The 18,744-nt window shown below is 44.1% G+C and overlaps 1 protein-coding gene across 1 annotated transcript in view; it reads right to left on the bottom strand.

The window, feature by feature from the left end:
- The window catches only part of TANC2 (tetratricopeptide repeat, ankyrin repeat and coiled-coil containing 2), a 529,014-nt gene that overhangs the window by 492,604 nt on the left and 17,666 nt on the right, over nucleotides 1-18,744 (bottom strand). The window lies entirely within an intron of this gene.

Here is an 18,744-nt window from a genome sequence, read left to right as displayed (position 1 = left end):
GCTACCTTTTTTACTAATATTGTGCCGTTACACAATTCTGTGAAAATTTGTAAACCCACAGAACATTGAATTGTGTACAGAAATCATCTTTCATTCTTATAAAATGTTTCCAGTAGGTAACTTTGAAAGCGTGTGAGCAGCGCCAGCTGGGAACTCAAAATTCAGAGGGATGTCTGAATAAGATTTTCAGGCAGTAGGGGTTTGGTGCCCTGCATAGGTCTTTGCCCTCTCCTTGACAAGTAAACACAGAATAAAGCATATGAAGCATACAAAGTTTCAGGATTTGTTCATGCAAATACCTTGATAAAAAATCTTCACTTCTTTATTAACCTGATTATAAACCAAAGCAGTAGTGGTGGTTAAGAAAGCTCCACATTCCAATATAATTTGACTTGGAGCCAAACTAGATGAAACGATGGAAATCTGTGACTGGATCTCCCATCTCTTTTAATTTTGGGAAGCACCTAAGGGGGTGGGGAGTTCAGATTGGGATCATGGTATGTGTGAGGCTCAACTTTCACCAGATCAAAAATCCCCATCTAAAATTGCTATTTGCCCCATTAGGAATAAATTCTGTGTACACTCACATTTTCTCTAAGAGGGCAAATAGTGAGCAATTTTCACCAGGAACAGAAGGGAGGATTAAATCAGCACAACAGAATGTTAAACCCACATACATGTTCTGCAATACCTACCCACCCCAATACTTTTTCACAATTTTCAAAGAAATGTGAGATCTGACCACTCCCAGAATGCAGTACAGCTGAGAGAGATTCTGGTGAAGATGAAACATCAACAACAGTCATTGCCAGCAGTAAGGAGCAGGCATCATGTGGGACATGATGTGGGACATGTACAGGTTCAGCGTGCATGTGTACAAGTGTGCTGTGTAGGAGGCATGTGTGTTGCCAGTCAATGTACAACCTAAAGAAAATTTGCCAGAAAAAACCCTTTTGCCAGGTGGGTGGGGTTTGAGAAATCAACCCTTGGGTCATATGAAAAGGCTCTTCTTCAATGTTCTTGGTATTGGGCAGGATGCTACCTGTAACTGACCTTCTGGTGGTTATGCACTCACATATGGGTCTACTCTTCCCCAGAGCCAGTTTCAGAACATTCTAGAACTTTAGTCCAGGAATAGGTGCTCAATCCTTCTCTCTCAATAAGGTGGCCACCTTGTGTGAGTGAATGCCCTAAGGAATTACTAGGGTCTACATAGAGGAGTGGATGGTGTATCAACGGCCACAAGCCAGTGGAGGGTTGGGCTCCCACTCCCCCCTCTCAACCACCTGCATGTGTGCAAAAACAAATAAACATGTATGCAAAAGTAAACACACAAATATTCACCCTCCCCATCAATCTGCATGGATGGGGAGGTTTAAACCTCTCCTCTCAGTGCACAGAGATCCAATTCTCATAAAATAGCATAGTATGAAGATTTTTCTGTAAGATAATATACAGCATTAAAGAATAATTCCTGCGTATACTGCAGACATACATAACACTCAAACCCCAGATGCATCTTTGTACCTAGAGAGTGCTGTTACCTTCACAAGAGGGGCATAATGGGCCTTCTTGGCTTGTGAACTGCTGCTTGCCTTCTTTCAGACTGAGTTAATAAGAGCAAATATCCTGCATCTACTGTTCTTTTGACTTGATTCTTAACTTGTGATTAACATTTTAACTTCTCCCAAATGACTGTGACACAGACACCTTTCAACAGGCTGGGAAATACTGCCCTGCCTTGCTGGAGATCACAGCCACTCCCCTGTAATTAAACAAGAGCATCACAGAATCATAGAATCATAGAATAGTAGGGTTCGAAGGGGCCTACAAGGCCATCAAGTCCAACCCCCTGCTCAATGCAGGAATCCAAGTCAGAGCATCCCTGACAGATGGCTATCCAGTCTCGTCTTGAACGCCTCCAGTGTGGGAGAGCCCACCACCACGTATCCCCCATCTTGTAACTGTGCCTTTGGTTTCTTTTTCCTAGGTGCAGAACTTGGCATTGATCCCTATTAAATGTCATTCTGTTGTTTTCTGCACAGCGCTCCAGTCTATCCAGATCACTTTGAATTCTGTTTCTGTCTTCCAAAGTATTAGCTATCCCACCCAATTTTGTGTCATCTGCAAATCTGATCAGCATTCCCTGCACCTCCTCCTCCAAGTCATTAATAAAAATGTGGAAGAGCACTGGGCCCAGGACTGAGCCCTTCGGTACCCCACTCGTTACCTCTCCGCAGTCTGAGAAGGTCCCATTGATAAGCACTCTTTGAGTCCAATTCTGTAGCCAACTGTGGATCCACCGGATCGTTGTTTCATCTAGCCCACTTTGAGCTAGTTTTCTCATCAAGATATCATGGGGTACTTTGTCAAAAGCTTTGCTGAAGTCAAGGTATATGATGTCTACAGCATTCCCATGATCCACAAGGGAGGTTACTTGATCAAAACATGAGATCAGATGAGATCAAGCAACAGGGTTCACCAGACACACATATGAAAAGCTTCCTTGTCGGAACTATAAACTCGTTTTGACTTATTCTGTATTCTGAATCCGAATTTGCATTCTGAACCAGAAACTGATCCTGGTTAAAGAACTATGTTGTAATCTGTTCTCTGCTGATTTATACTGGGACTGTATAAAGCCAATAACTGGAATTACTGCAATAAAAGCTTTACTGAAACCTGAGCCTTAGTGTCAGGAAGTCAGAACTGGACAGATAGTCCCGCCACCCAATTTTTGGGAACCCACTTCCCACACACACTACAGCTCACCCCATTCAGCAGAATCTCCTGACTCTCTGTGTAGCATTTTTAGGGGGCTACCATGGAAAGGAGACAGGGAAATCCACTTCCACAAGGGCAGTTGAACCAGCTTAAATCTGGATCCAACTCAATATGTTATATATTGCACACGTCAAATTTTCTCTCTCACATAAAGCACCATCCTGAGGAATCTACATATCAAAACTGGTCACGACCAAAAGATGTTTTTCCCAAAGTTTGAGGGTATTGTGCCTCAGAAACACAGAACGAAAAGTCAGCCCAAAATGAAAAGACTGTTAATTCAATGTTTACACCCCCAGAAATTAAAAACAGTGAGGCTTCTTCCTTTCCATTGTGTGTGTGTGTGTGGGGGGGGAGTAATAATTGTTTCTTGACTAGGCAATTGGTCCAAAACTTTTAAAAATGTGATTAGTTGTATAAAGCAATTATTGGGGGAAATAAATGTATCCATTTGCTACCCATCCCATAATAGAAACCAGAATTTTGACTGTCCTCAACACCAAATCCAAGACCACCTCCATCAGCTGAGGCAGGGAGTCTGATGGGTAGCAGGGTGGGCAGTACACCAGCAGAATCCCTAATCTGTCCTGAGTACCCAACACAAGGTACAGACACTCAAGATCAACACTTGAATGAACAGGAAGCCTGGAGAGGGAGATAGAATTCCTATAGACAACAGCCAAAAAAAACCCCTCCCAAATCCTCAAGTCAGTGTTGATGCTGAACTGAGTACCCAAGTACCCAGGAGGGCACAGCTGGGAAAGATTAACCGCTCCTAGTTCCCCAACCCAGGTCTCAGTAATGAATACCAGGTCTGCCCTCTCATCCACAATTAAATCATGGATGAGGGGCATTTTGTTCTGGGCTGACCTGGCATTCACCAGCAGCACCACCACCAGACCCGAGGGCAAACTGGTAAGGCAGCCAGGAGGAAGAACCAGAAGAGGGGACAGGTGTAAAGTGTCTACCCCTCTTCTCCTGAACTAGCCTGTTAAATCCCCCAATGCCATACCTCCCATGACCACAGAAATAGGGGCACCCCTTCCCCCCTAGATTATCCAGTGAATTTCATAAGAACATAAGAAGAGCTATGCTATATCAGACCAAGGGTCCATCTAATCCTGCTTTCTGTTCACAGAGTGGCCAACCAGCTGTCGACCAGAAAACCACAAGCAGGACACGAGTGCATCAGCACCCTCCTGCCCATGTTCCCCAGCAACTGGTGTACATAAGCTCACTCTTTATGGTACAGGAGGCAGCACATAGCCATCAGGACTAGTAGCCATTGATAGCCTTTTCCTCCAGGAATTTGTCTAACCCACTTTTAAAGCCATCCAAGTTGGTGGCCATCACTACATCTTGTGGTAGCGAATTCCCTAGTTTAACTATGTGCTGTGTGAAGAAGGACTTCCTTTTATCTGTCCTGAATCTCCCACCAATCGGCTTCGTGGGACGACCTTGGGTTCTAGTATTATTAGAGAGGGAGGGGGATACTTTTAAAATTTGATATACTGAACATGATTAATTTTATGAGCAAACCAAGTTATACACAACATATTTTAGATTCCTAGTTTGTATCTGACCAGAAGGAACTTCAGCAAGTAGTCCCTGAAACATCTGAATCAACCCAGAAGCCAGAAGAAGCAGGAAGAATGGAGGAAGAGGAAGATAAGTCCAGAAACACAGGACTCTGTAGAACAAAGCGTAAACTGTCAAGAACATATATTTCTTCCATATTATGACATGGTGACTCTATTCACATGTTGGGAAACTGAGCATGACTTGAAGCATCCCAGAATGTCTATCAGAAAAAGATACATTGCATCAATAATTTTAATAAGAACCATTCTTCCCCATGACTTCATTATTTCCATCTCTAATGTTTCTATAAAAGTCTTAATACATAGATTTTAGAAATAATTTGGGGGGAGTTAAAGCTTGGTAACAATATATACACACCTTGTTTTAAATTCTAAAAGAAAATAATTCATAATCCGAAGCTGTTGAATTTTTCCAGTTTTTCAGAGGAAACAAAAACATGGAAAACATAGGGGGAAACTGTTTTTTTCCCCAATTTGGGGTTTTTTTTCCCAGGCCTTCACACCACTAGGCAGAGATCAGTGGCTGGTTAGCAAATGACAATCAGATGGATGAAGCCTCAGCATACAGGCTTCAGCAGCAATCTTCGCTCCAAACACACTCCTAGCTCTTGCCTCTGGGCTGCCCCACCCTTTCCCCACCCCTGCAGAGACATGTGGAATGGTAAAATGTAGCTGAGATGGTACAGGATGTGGTACAGGGAAACAACTGGGGGTAAAGAGTGATCTGAGGATGGAGAAACATGTTCTAGATTGCATCAAACTTACTGTGTAATCCTAAATATGTTTACTCAGATGTCATAGAATCATAGAATAGTAGGGTTACAAAGGGCTTACAAGACCATCAAGTCCAACCCCCTGCTCAATGCAGGAATCCAAGTCAGAGCATCCCCAACAGATGGCTGTCCAGCCTCATCTTGAATGCCTCCAGTGTGGGACAGCCCACAACCTCCCTAGGTCATTGGTTCCATTGTCATATTACTCTAACAGTCAGGAAGTTTCTCCTGATGTTCAGCCGGAATCTGGCTTCCTGTCACTTGAGCCCATTACTCCATGTCCTGCATTCTGGGATGATGGAGAAGAGATCCTGGCCTTCCTCTCTGTGACAACCTTTCAAGTACTTGAACAGCGCTGTCATATCTCCCCTCAGTCTTCTCTTCTCAAGGCTAAACATGCCCAGTTCTTTCAGTCTCTCTTCATAGGGCTTGGTTTCCAGTCCCCTGATCATCTTTGTCGCCCTCCTCTGAACCTCTCCAGTTTGTCTGCATCCTTCTTCAAGTGTGGTGCCCAGAACTGGACACAGTACTCCAGATGAGGCCGAGCCAGTGCTGAGTAGAGGGGAACTAGTACTTCCCGGGATTTGGAAGCTATGTGTCAGGGTGGACACTGAGCCCATAGAATCCCAGAGTAGTTCTGATTCGGAGGAAGAGCAGTCGCTCCTGGGAGAAGAGCGCACCCCTTTTTCCCAGGACCCGCAGCTGACAGAGATTCCTCCCACCCACATTCCTAGATTAGAAAGCAGTCCAGGGAGTGACCCAGCACCGATAGCAGACTGGTTGGATGCGCGGCGCAGACGCAGAGAGCGGCACCAAATGGAGAGCGCGGAAAGGAGGCGTAGCGCCCGGTTGGCGCTCAAAGAACGGTTGCGCCCAGAGGATCCAAGGGAAAAGGGGAGGGATTCTCCCCAGTCCTTATATTCAGGAGTCTGCCAGTAATTGCTTTTCAAACGGGGACCAACTGTTCCAACTTAGGACATAGGGATGCTGCTGCTCAGGTCTAGTTGCTACCTGTAGAGTTGTAAGTTGTAAAAGAAGAATAAAGCTTTGAAAAGAATCCCTTTGTCTGCGTCTGGACTTGGCTACTGGATTAGACTGAGAGAGCCCTCCAAGGAGCCCTTGACACTATGCTTCTATTAATGCAGCCCAAAAGAGCATTTGCCTTTTTTGCAGCCACATCGCATTGTTGGCTCATATTCAGCTTGTGATAGACAACAATTCCAAGATCCTTCTCGCTTGTAGTGTTGTTGAGCCACGTATCCCCCATCTTGTAACTGTGCATTTGGTTTCTTTTTCCTAGGTGCAGAACTTGGCATCTATCCCTATTAATGTCATTCTTTTGTTTACGCTCCAGTCTATCAAGATCACTTTGAATTTTGTTTCTGTCTTCCAAAGTATTACCTATCCCGCCCAATTTTGTGTCATCTGCAGATATGATCAGCATTCCCTGCACCTCCTCCCCCAAGTCATTAATAAAAATGTTGAAGTCATACTGAGTTCAATGGGATTTACTCCCAGATAAGTGTAGGTACGATTGGAGTGTTACTCTTTAGTAAATGTGCTCAGAGCTGCAACCTGCCTTATCCACCCTGAAGATAGTTCCAAGATCTGGATCTAGAGAGAAATTGGGGGACTGATAACTCTGGTAATTTAAAAATAAACAACCAAAAACAAAGGTAGCCACGCTGGTCCATGATAAATAAATACCCAAAATCGACAGTTGACCGAGACCTTTGTTAGGAATTTTGGTTGGTCCTAATAAAGGTATCCAGCTATGCATTTTGGTACTTGAAGGGCACAATCCTATGCATGTTTAGACAGAGAAAAGGCCTACAACTCCTAGTATTCCCAAGCCAGCCAAGCCAGCCATGCAATACAACTCCTAGCCTTCCCAAACCAGCCAGCTTGGGAAGGCTGGGAGCTGTAGGCCTTTTCTCTGTCTAAGCATCCATAGGATTATGCCCTAAGAGTTGTATGATGAGGTTGCTAGAACCTAACATTGCAACATTTGGTGGAGATTCTAGGATTTCAAGAAGTTAGAACCCAAGAGCTATAAAAAATGTGTTCTAAAATCCCAGAAACACACACAAAAAATTGAAATAAATGAGGAGCCACTTTTGGCAGTGGCTCTCTTTGCCTCCTCACCTAGTCCAGGCGGGGCCAGGAGCAGCAAAGCAACATCCTCCAGTCCTTGAAGTCTCTGTTGGGTGCTATTGTTCTTGTTGGTGACCGGGGGGGGGGGGGGAGGAGCAAGTGAGAATTATGTTTAATGGGGTTACTCCCTAGTAATTGTGTACGTTTGCGGCCTAAGAGCAGGGTTATTATAATCTACACTACATTCCCACACCCTCCTTTGAGAGTGTGCCATATTCCGTTTGCATTTAATTGGTAAATGTTTAAGGTGCCATTCAGCTCTTTGCTGTTCCTGGAACACTATTCTCTCCATCTGTATGCGGGCCTGAAAGATCAAGGAAAAATGTGGGTGCATGGAGAGTAAGTTTTAAGCAAGGACAATTTGGGTCATTGCACAGTTTTGTCCATCTATAAACTTAAAATATAGTAATTATTTCTAATTATGCACATATATTTTCATATGTAAATTAGCATATTCAAATTTGTGCCAATTTTTTTCCTATGGGCCTGCGCTTTTAGGTACCTAGAACAGCCCCTGCTGAATATCCTTTCTTGAAATCTAGTAGAATTGGACCGATAAAATAATTGGTAAGGATTTTATAGAAATTTGTTGTTGTTGTTCAGTCATTCAGTCGTGTCCGACTCTTCGTGACCCCATGGACCATAGCACGCCAGGCCTTCCTGTCCTGCGCTCTCTCCCAGAGCGTGCTCAAGTTCATATTCATTGCATCCGTGATGCTATCTAGCCATCTCATCCTCTGCCGTCCCCTTCTCCTTTTGCCTTCAGTCTTTCCCAGCATCAGGGTCTTTTCCAGGGAGTTTTCTCTTCGCATTAGGTGGCCAAAATATTTCAGCTTCAGCTTCATTATCTGTCCTTCCAATGAGCACTCAGGGTTGATTTCCTTTAGGATGGACTGATTTGACCTCCTTGCAGTCCAGGGGACTCGTAAGAGTCTTCTCCAGCACCACAGTTCAAAAGCATCAATTCTTCGGCGCTCAGCCTTCCTTATAGTCCAGCTCTCACAGCCATACATTACTACTGGGAAAACCATCGCTTTGATTAGACGGACCTTTGTCGGCAAGGTGATGTCTCTGCTTCTTACTATGCTGTCTAGGTTGGCCATAGCTTTCCTCCCCAGGAGCAAGCGTCTTTTAATTTCATGGCTACAGTCACCGTCTGCGGTGATCTTGGAGCCCAAGAAAGTAAAATCTGTCACTGCTTCCATTTCTTCCCCTTCTATATGCCAGGAAGTGATGGGGCCAGATGCCATGATCTTCGTTTTTTTAATGTTGAGTTTCAAACCAGCTTTTGCACTCTCCTCTTTCACCCTCAACAAGAGGCTCTTGAGATCCTCTTCGCTTTCTGCCATTAGGGTGGTATCGTCTGCATATCGGAGGTTGTTGATAATTCTCCCAGCAATCTTAATTCCGACCTCTGATTCAGCCAACCCGGCATTTCTCATGATGTACTCTGCATATAAGTTAAATAAGCAAGGTGACAATATGCAGCCTTGTCGTACTCCTTTCCCAATTTTGAACCAATCGGTTGTTCCATGTCTGGTTCTGACTGTTGCTTCTTGACCCTCGTACAGGTTTCTCAGGAGACAGGTAAGGTGGTCTGGTACTCCCATCACTTTCAGAATTTGCCACAGTTTGTTGTGATCCACACAATCAAAGGCTTGAGCGTAGTCAATGAAGCAGAAATAGACATTTTTCTGGAATTCTCTTGCTTTCTCCATGATGCAGCGAATGTTGGCGATTTGATCTCTAGTTCCTCTGCCTCTTCTAAACCCAGCTTGTACTTCCGGTAGTTCTCGGTTCGCATACTGCTGAAGCCTAGCTTGTAGGATTTTGAGCATCACCTTGCTGGCATGTGAAATGAGCGCAATTGTGCGGTAGTTTGAACACTCTTTGGCGTTGCCCTTCTTTGGGATTGGAATGTAAACTGACCTTTTCCAGTCTTGTGGCCACTGTTGAGTGTTCCAGATTTGTTGACATATTGAATGCAGCACTTTAACCGCATCATCTTTTAGGATTTTAAATAGTTCGGCTGGAATACTGTCATCTCCGCTAGCTTTGTTGTTACTAATGCTTCCTAAGGCCCACTTGACTTCACTCTCTAGGATGTCCGGCTCAAGTTCAGTGACCGCACTATCATGGCTATCAGGGACATTCAGATCTTTCCTGTATAGTTCTTCTGTGTATTCTTGCCACCTCTTCTTAATCTCATCTGCTTCTGTTAGGTCCCTGCCTTCTTTGTCCTTTATCATGCCCGTCTTTGCACAAAACGTTCCCTTGAGATCTCCAATTTTCTTGAAGAGATCTCTAGTCTTTCCCATTCTGTTGTTTTCCTCGATTTCTTTGCATTGTTCATTTAAGAAGGCCTTCTTGTCTCTCCTTGCTATTCTCTGGAACTCTGCGTTCAGTTGGGTATATCTTCCCTTTTCTCCCTTGCTTTTCGCTTCCCTTCTTTCGTGAGCTACTTGTAAAGCCTCATCAGACAGCCACTTTGCTTTCTTGCATTTCTTTTTCTTTGGGATGGATTTCGTTGCTGCCTCCTGAACAATGTTACGGACCTCCGTCCATAGTTCCTCAGGCACTCTGTCTATCAGGTCTAATCCCTGAAATCTATTCCTCACCTCCACTGTATATTCATCAGGGATATGATTTAGGTCATACCTGAACGGTTTAGTGGTTTTCCCTACGTTCTTCAATTGAAGCTGAAATTTTGCAACAAGAAGCTCATGATCTGAGCCACAGTCAGCTCCAGGTCTTGTTTTTACTGACTGTATGGAGCATCTCCATCTTTGGCTGCAAAGGACATAATCAATCTGATTTCGATATTGACCATCTGGTGACGTCCATGTGTAGAGTCGCCTCTTGTGCTGTTGGAAAAGAGTGTTTGCTATGATCAGCATGTTCTCTTGGCAAAACTCTATTAGCTTTTGTCCTGCTTCATTTTGTACACCAAGGCCATGCCTGCCTGTTATCCCGGTGATTTCTTGATTTCCTACTTTAGCATTCCAATCCCCTGTGATGAAGAGGACATCTTTTTTTGGTGTTAGTTCTAGAAGGTGTTGTAGGTCTTCATAGAACCGATCAACCTCAGCTTCTTCGGCCTCAGTGGTTGGGGTATAGACTTGAATTACTGTGATGTTGAATGGTTTGCCTTGGATTCGTACTGAGATCATTCTATCGTTTTTAAGATTGTACCCCAGTACTGCTTTTCCCACCCTTTTGTTGACTATGAGTGCTACTCCATTTCTTCTAAGGGATTCTTGCCCACAATAGTAGATATGATGGTCACCTGAATTAAATTCGCCCATGCCTGTCCATTTTAGTTCGCTGATTCCCAAGATGTCGATGTTCAATCTTGCCATCTCATGTTTGACCACCTCCAGCTTACCTTGATTCATTGATCTGACATTCCAGGTTCCTAAACAATATTGTTCTTTACAGCATCGGATTTTCTTTTCACCACCAGACACATCCACAGCTGAGTGTCCTTTTGGGTTTGGCCCAGCCGCTTCACTCTTTCTGGCGCTACTTGGAAATACCCTCTGCTCTTCCCCAGTAGCATATTGGACACCTTCCGACCTGAGGGGCTCATCTTCCGGCGTCATATCTTTTAGCCTTGTGATACGTTCCATGGGGTTTTCTTGGCAAGAATACTGGAGTGGGTTGCCATTTCCTTCTCCAGTGGACCACATTTTGTCAGAACTCTCTGCCATGACCTGTCCGTCTTGGGTGGCCCTGCACGGCATAGCTTATGGCTTCACTGAGTTACGCAAGCCCCTTCGCCACAACAAGGCAGTGATCCATGAAGGGGTTATAGAAATTTACAGGGTTCTAAAATTACAGTCCTATAAGACACTTGGATACCAAATGTTCTATTTCCCTTCAAGAATTTAGCACATTCGTATCAAGGAAGCAGAAGAGCAACCAAGAAGTAAGCTTGTCTACTTTATCTGAATTTACTTAAACATACATTTCTATCTTTGTTTATCTTCTATCTAGTAGGCCAGCCACAATATTGTTTTTTATTTGTACTAGTGTCGGCATGTTAAAAGCAGATCCCACGCTAGATCACTTGAACACAGGGTGACAAAAGACATGAGAGGATGCTGCCCTCACAAATGGACTTGAAAGTTTTTTTCAAGTTCACACATCACTTCTTGGCATGGTTTGTGCTACTTTTGCAGAACTCACATAGTTCTAAAGGTAATGCAGCAACATGGACAGACAAAATTGAAGGTAAGGAGCTGCGCTACTAAATATATATTAACCGTGGAAGTCTATCTTTGATGGGTGAGGTGCTATAAAGACTCAAGTGACAAAAACACCAGAAATTATGGCAAAAAAATAACCTTCAACTGCCATACCAATGTTTGATTTTTAACCATCCCACACAGCTATTTCAAGGCTATTACATATTTGTTTTCCAACTCATTACCTATAATCTGATCAATGGAATGTCCACATTGGAAAGTTATTTTCCAGATTATGAACATAAATAGGAGACATGACCATACCATTTAAGGCAGGTACCAGATTAAAAGTGCATGCTATAAATAACATCTAGATACAAATGGACAAACATAAATGCAGGTTACTTACCTGTAACTGTAGTTCTTCAAGTGGTCATCTGTGCATTCACACATACGGGCTGTGTGCCTGCATGGAGTCCCATTTGGGAAACTTCTATCGCTGAGGAAAATGTTTTGGGCAGGAACCCTCCCCACCATCCACTGTGCATGTCCTAGCAGGTTCCCACCCATCTCCTCAGTTCATTGAGACTGACTAGCTGACCTCTTTACTGAGAATTTCTCACTCCGGTATCGACAACAATAGCAGCATGGTGGGTGAGCTGTGTGAATTCACAGATGATCACTCAAAGAACTACAGTTACAGGTAAGCAACCTGCATTTCTTCATCATGGTCTCTATGCATCACACAGATGGGTGAATAACAAGCTGACTTACCGGAGGTGGGTAGGTGAGCTCCAATGTCCTATTGGAAAATGGAAGACAGGACTGCCTGACCAAAGCTGCAGTCTTCTCTTGCTAGAACATCGAGTTTATAGTGAGAGATTAAGTTTGATGGTTTTGACCACGTCACAACCGTGCATAAGTCTGCTACTTACAAAACATTGAGACAAACTCAATTGTGGAACAAAACTCCTCGGAAATTCTGAATTTGCTCCTGTACCAAATTCTGAAGACCCCTCAGAAACTGACAGACAACAGGGTGAGTAAACATGGAGAAACCCTCGATAAGGGGATGAAAAGCTGCAATAGCTGCTAAGTAAACTCTAACTGAAGTGAGTTTAAGTCACTTATCAAAGAGCGTACAGAGAAAGGTAAGTATGGTCTGCAAAGGAGCAGCATATGGACCGATGCCCTTTGAAGTTACAAAAACAGAGAAAGCTTTCCATTTATTATTGTACAAAGTCTTGTAGTTGTCTTACAAGCTGCCTATAACACATCCTGAACCTCCTTGGAAAACAAAACTACCGTGGATGAAGTCTTCACACCATAATCTTGAGCATGTCTAGGTCTGGATGACAAGCATGGTCGCTGTCCACTATCAATAACGACGGCATTGATGGCATCTTTAGATATTTCCCCTTTGCACATTTGATGAGCAGACCAACCAATCATTGTCTGGGCCACAACGATGTTATCAGAATGCAGTGTGTTCCATCCTTCCAAATCTTTCGCAGGACTCTTGTTATTAGAGGGAACAAGTAAAAAAGGCTTACTGACCAACAAAGTTGAAACGCATTCCCTAGCGACCTCTCACCCACTCCCTCTTTGGAACAATATTTCTGACAAATCGCATTCTGAGCTGTCACAAACAAATCTATAGTCAGTGTGCCCCATCTCTGAAAAATGAGATTGAGAGAGGACTTAGCCAGCTGCCACTCATGAGCTACTTGGGAGGTCCGGCTCAAGGAGTATGACAGAATATTGTCCTTGCCTAGTATGAGCAGTGTAATACTTGCAAGCTCCCAGTCCAGCAGCTCAACCATTATTTCCACAAGTGCGGTGGAACAGGTACTCCCTGCTTGTTCAGGTACGATATCACTGCTGTGTTGTCTGTGAGCACCTGAACATGCTTGTACGCTTGCCAAGTCTCGAAAGACTGAATGACCTTCTTCATGGCCAACAATGCCAAGGCACTGATGTGGAGAAGCCTCTCACTTTCATGCCATATGCCTTGAGTCTGTAGGGAATTGCAGTGGGCTCCCCACCCAAGTCGTGAAGCATTGGTCACCAAAACTCGTGAAGGCATCAGAGGCAAGAAGGGCATACCCTGTACAAGGTTGTGCAGTTATATCCACCACACCAAACTGTTTGCAACTATCTCTGGGCTTATGCGACAGGCACTGATGGATGGATGGAATGACCTCAGAAATCAGCTCTGAAAACACCTCATTCAGAGTCCTGCCCAAGCTACCACATACACTGTTAATGCCATCCGCCCTAGGAGCTGCTGAATGTTGAACGCTGTCATTTTGCAGTCTCAAGAAAGTTTGGTAGCTAAGTCTCTCAGAGTGTTCAGTCTGTCTGGAGGGAGGTAAGCCCTTGCTGTCATAGAATCCACACTGATGAACAGTATTCTTTAAGTGGGTTCTAACCAAGATCTTTCCACGCTGATTATTAGACCCAACAAATTCAGAAAGTCTCTGACCAATGCCACAGCCTGAATAAGAAGATGTTGGGAAGATGCCATGATCAATCAGTTGTGTGGATATGGATAAACATTGATGCCCTGAGTGTGTAGGTATGCACATACCCCAGCTACACATTTCATAAATACCCTTGGAGCCGTGGCCAATCCAAAAGGGAACACTGTGAATTGGAACATTTCTGTCCCACTAATACAGTAGAGGTACTTCTGGTAGTCGTCTCTGATGGCAATGTGGAAGCAGGTGGCTTTGAGCTCCACTGCTGCAAACCAGCTGCCTTGACTGAGGAGAGGCATAATAGTGGCTAATGTAGTCATCTGAAACATTTTTATGTGTATGAACTCATTGAGATTTTGGAGATCCAAGATGGGTCAAAGTCCCCCATCCCTCTTTGGTGACGTGAAGTAGCATGAAAAATACCATCTATTGTCCGGTATGACTCTTGGAATGGCATCCATTTTCAAAAGTGCATCTGCCTCTTCGTATTTATTTATTTCATTTTTATACTGCCCAGTAGCCGAAGCTCTCTGGGCAGTTCACAAAAATAAAACCACAAAAATACAACAGAAAAAACAATATACAATATAATAGATTAAAACTACAGAATAAAAATACAACCAGAGTAAAACCTAGCAGCACTGCAGATATTTAAAATGCAATAGCAGATTTAAGACAGTAAAGCTATAGAAGTGGAATGCTAAAATGCTAAAAATGCCGAAGAAAATAAAAAGGTCTTCACCTGGCACTGGAAAGAATACAACGTAGGCACCAGGCAAACCTCTCTAGGGAGTTTGTTCCACAACCGGGGTGCCACAGCAAAAAATTCCCTTTTCCTGCTAGCCACCTGCCTTACCTCTTTTGGCAGGGGCTCCTGGAGAAGGACCCACAGAGATTATCTTAGGGTCTGGGCAAGTAGATATGGGAGGAGTCAGTCCTTCAGATAACCTGGCCCCAAGCCGTTTAGGGCTTTGAATGTTAATACCAGCACTTTGAATCAGGTGTGGACAGGGACTGGCAGCCAGCACAGCTGGAAAAGTATTGGGATAATATGATCTCGTTGGCCAGTCCCCATTAACAGTCTCACTGCCCTGTTTTGGACCAGCTGAAGTTTCTGGACTGTTTTCAAAGACAGCCCCACATATAATGCATTGCAGTAATCCAGATGAGAGGTTATCAGAGCATGGACAACCGTAGCTAGGTTATCTCTGTCCAGATGAGGGTGTAGTTGGTATATCAGCCTAAGCTGATAAAAGGTGCTCCATGCCACTGAGTTCACCTGTACCTCAAGTGACTGTTCTAGGTACAAGAGCACCTTCAAACTACGAACATGATCCTTCAGGGGGAGTGCAACCCCTCCAGAACAGGTTGAACATCACCTAGCCGGGCAGACGAACCACCCACTAACAGTACCTCCGTTTTGTCTGGATTGAGTTTCAGTTTATTGGCCCTCATCCAGTCCATTACCGTTCCCAGGCACTGATTCAGTACAGCCACTGCCTCACCTGGATTTGATGAAAAGGAGAGGTAGGGCCATTCTCTTCTTGCAGAATGTTTAATGGTGCAGTCACTTTCACGGTACCTAGAGGAAGACATTGAATTCTATCCCGTATCCAAATTGGATGATGTCGAGAACCCAGCCAAGTGGGTAGAAAGTGAGAAAGGAGAGAACGAAAAACTGAGGGAACGAAATTGAGATGAAGTTGGTGTGAAATTCAGTCAAAGTCTCTGCTTTCAAGAGTTGTCCCCTTTAGGGTGAGACTGGTGAAAATGAGTAGACTGTTGTTTTCGCTGTGGCTGTTGGTTAAACCTGGAAGTTCAGTCCTAGTGTTGACGGTGTTGATAGAACAGCTGCTGTCGGAACCATTTCCTTTGTTGATACAATGTATGCTGATATTGCTGTGAGATCCCCATCTTTTTCGCTGTGTTTTTTGCCTTTTATATGGCATCCATCACCTCATCATTTTTTGCACTGAAGAGGCCTTCTCCATCAAAAGGGAGGTCCTCCATACAGGATCTCGCTCCTGGGGTTAAACCCACTCACCTAAGCCAAGCATGTCTCCGAAGAGCTACTGCACCTACCATCGCTTTTGCATCACAATCTACTTGGTGACGGGTGTTAATTTGTTGACACAATAGTTTTACTGCTTCTGTCTGAAAAATTCTCGCCAGTCATCTGGAAGGTAATCACAGAATGACCCAATTTTCTCCCATTAAGAAAAGTTGGTATCTAGACATCATGGCTTCATAATTCGCCACTCCAAGTCCCAGGGCAGCAGAGGAATAGACTCTCCTGCCCAAAAAATCCAAACGGTTCCCTTCTTTATCACCTGGTGAGGCCTGGATCTTCTGAGACTTTCCCTGCGAAGATTATACAGTAATTGAGTTAGGGTGGAGATGAGTAAACAAAAAACCTGCATCTTTCTCTTGCACCTTATACAGCGACTCTAACCTGTTTGATGGGGGAGCCATGGATGAAGGGGCCTTCTGCAATTCCTTGACTGTTTGGATGGGGTTAAAAGAAATGGAATAGAGACTGGTGCTGAGGTTTTGGTGATAAAGGTCCTCTGAAGGTGAAGCACCCTCCTGCGTACTCACAATGTCATCAGATGATGAGATGGAGAGGGGAACAGAAGAGACAGAAGGCAATCTGATTGATAGTCCTCTATTGACTGTGGAGAAGTCACTTCTCCATGATCTGCTGTCCCACTTTTCTCTTCCGGTACAGACTTTGGAGAGGGTGGAGAGGATGGGCTAGGCTAGTTGAAGGTGTAACCTCAGTAGCAACTGGTGGCAATCTACCCCGTGAGAATGGTCATCCTCTCAACGAGGTGGATCAAGGAGGATCTGGGGTGGGGTGCAGAAATGGATTCTCCACTGGTGGCCTCAAAAGCGCTGCCTCTGGTGTCAGATGGTACAGAGAAGGGGCCCTGAGATAGCAAGTACAATCAAGAAAAGTTTCTGTAGCACCGCACCAGTCTTCATATGGATACTGCATTCACGTAGGAAGAGGCCAGTCATAGAATCTGTTCTACTCACCAACAGGCAAGCATGATCTATAGTATCTATCCCTCTCATAACATTCATGGTAGGGCAGCCCAGATCTCTCAGAATGGAGTGAGTCTGGGAAGATATCATGAAGAAAACACTCCCTCAGTACTGACAAGGAAGGAATCTGTGTTTGCTGTGGAGAACCATGAATGAATGCTGGTGTGTTCTCTTATTTCCCCTTCAGATATCAATGCTGTATGCATCTGATCCTGCAATGATATCAACAGGGCCTTCGGTACCAACGTCAATACTGACAGAGCTCTTGGTATAGGTGATTCCAACAGTGGTGGAGGTGGTGGAATCTGAGTCTGCTGAACAACAGTAGGCTCAGAAACAGACTTTTTTTGTGCTTTGATCTTTTTCTTGACCTTAGCCAAGGTCTTAGGAACTCTAGCCTTTTTTGAGAGCTTTTCCGCCATAGATACAGTGAGGAAACGGCTGGGTTAGGCAGGTCCATCTGGCCCATAGTTAGAGCCAGGGACTTAGATCGTGGAGGCGATGATGTTTGTGGTTTCTCCAACAAAGCCCTAGGCTGTGTTTTGGAAGCCTTTGAAGGAGACGAATCTACAGCTTCTTATGCCTTTTTCCACAATATAGCTTTTACGCTGTCTGATCAGTTACACTTGGTCTTCTTTGTGAAATTCATACAATGGTGGCAGGTCTCCACAACATGAGTTTCCCCCAGGCAAAACAAACAGAGGGAATGTCCGGGGTGGGGGGGGGTGAATTTGCTGCCACGCTAAATACATTTATGAAAAGGGGCCTTAACGGCCATGTGCGCCTCTCAGTGATCCGAGATCATGAAAAAACAAGAAAAGATTAGCAAACTAACAAATCAATTTTTTTAAAGAACAAATAGAAAAGAAAGATGAATGACCTAACTACCTCAGCTCACTATAAAAGCTCTAAAGAGACAAAGTTCCAATGAGATGTTTTCCCAGCAAGACAGTCGAAAGAGAACTGAGAAAATGGGCAAGAACCCACTAGGGCATGTGCAGTGGATGGGGGGGGGGGGTCCTGCCAAAAACATTTTCCTCAGTTATAGACGTTTCCTGAATGAGGGAATGAGGCCTGCGCGGAGACTATATGTGTGATGCGCAGAGACCATGATGAAATATGGGTTATGTAAAAACAATCATGCTCAATAATGTGAACTCTATGGATGTTTGGCTGAATCTTAATAAGCAAAAATGTTTGTTTTGCATTTATTGCATGCCTCAACTACTCTTTAATAAGGTTTTTCTAATTTGGCTAACTGCTGGTAGTGCAATGAAGTTAATGCTTTTTTAAAACGTATGTTTTGCAATATCCAGTAGTTGCTTCTTTTTAGGAGGAAGTTATCATACAGAACAAAATTGTACTCGAACAGTCTTTAACATTTGCTGATGTATACGCTCTTTTAAATTATCCAGCTGCTTCTTAGAAATTAAATGGTGTAAATAGATGCTCTGTGCCCTTTTGGTGGCCAAAAGTCTGTCAGAATTCCCTTTTTGCCCGGCTGAGAACTCAAATCAACACTCAGACCAGAGGCTGCATTTCCAAGGCTTTACAGTCAGGGCCAGAAATATTGGAACAAGGATAACTGTTTTGGCAGTTGGCCTCTGTTCGCTCCATTACTTATGAGCCACCAACGATGGGGGGGTGTATATGCCACTGACTGTACTTCCTGAATGGTTAGTGATCCGCTTTTGTCAACCCCCTTGAATTACAGCTG

Source organism: Heloderma suspectum, chromosome 5 (genome assembly GCF_057233095.1).
Source record: "Heloderma suspectum isolate Gila_16-S chromosome 5, 16-S_ref, whole genome shotgun sequence".
NCBI lineage: Eukaryota > Metazoa > Chordata > Lepidosauria > Squamata > Helodermatidae > Heloderma > Heloderma suspectum.
This window is presented reverse-complemented; position numbering and strand designations above follow the sequence as displayed.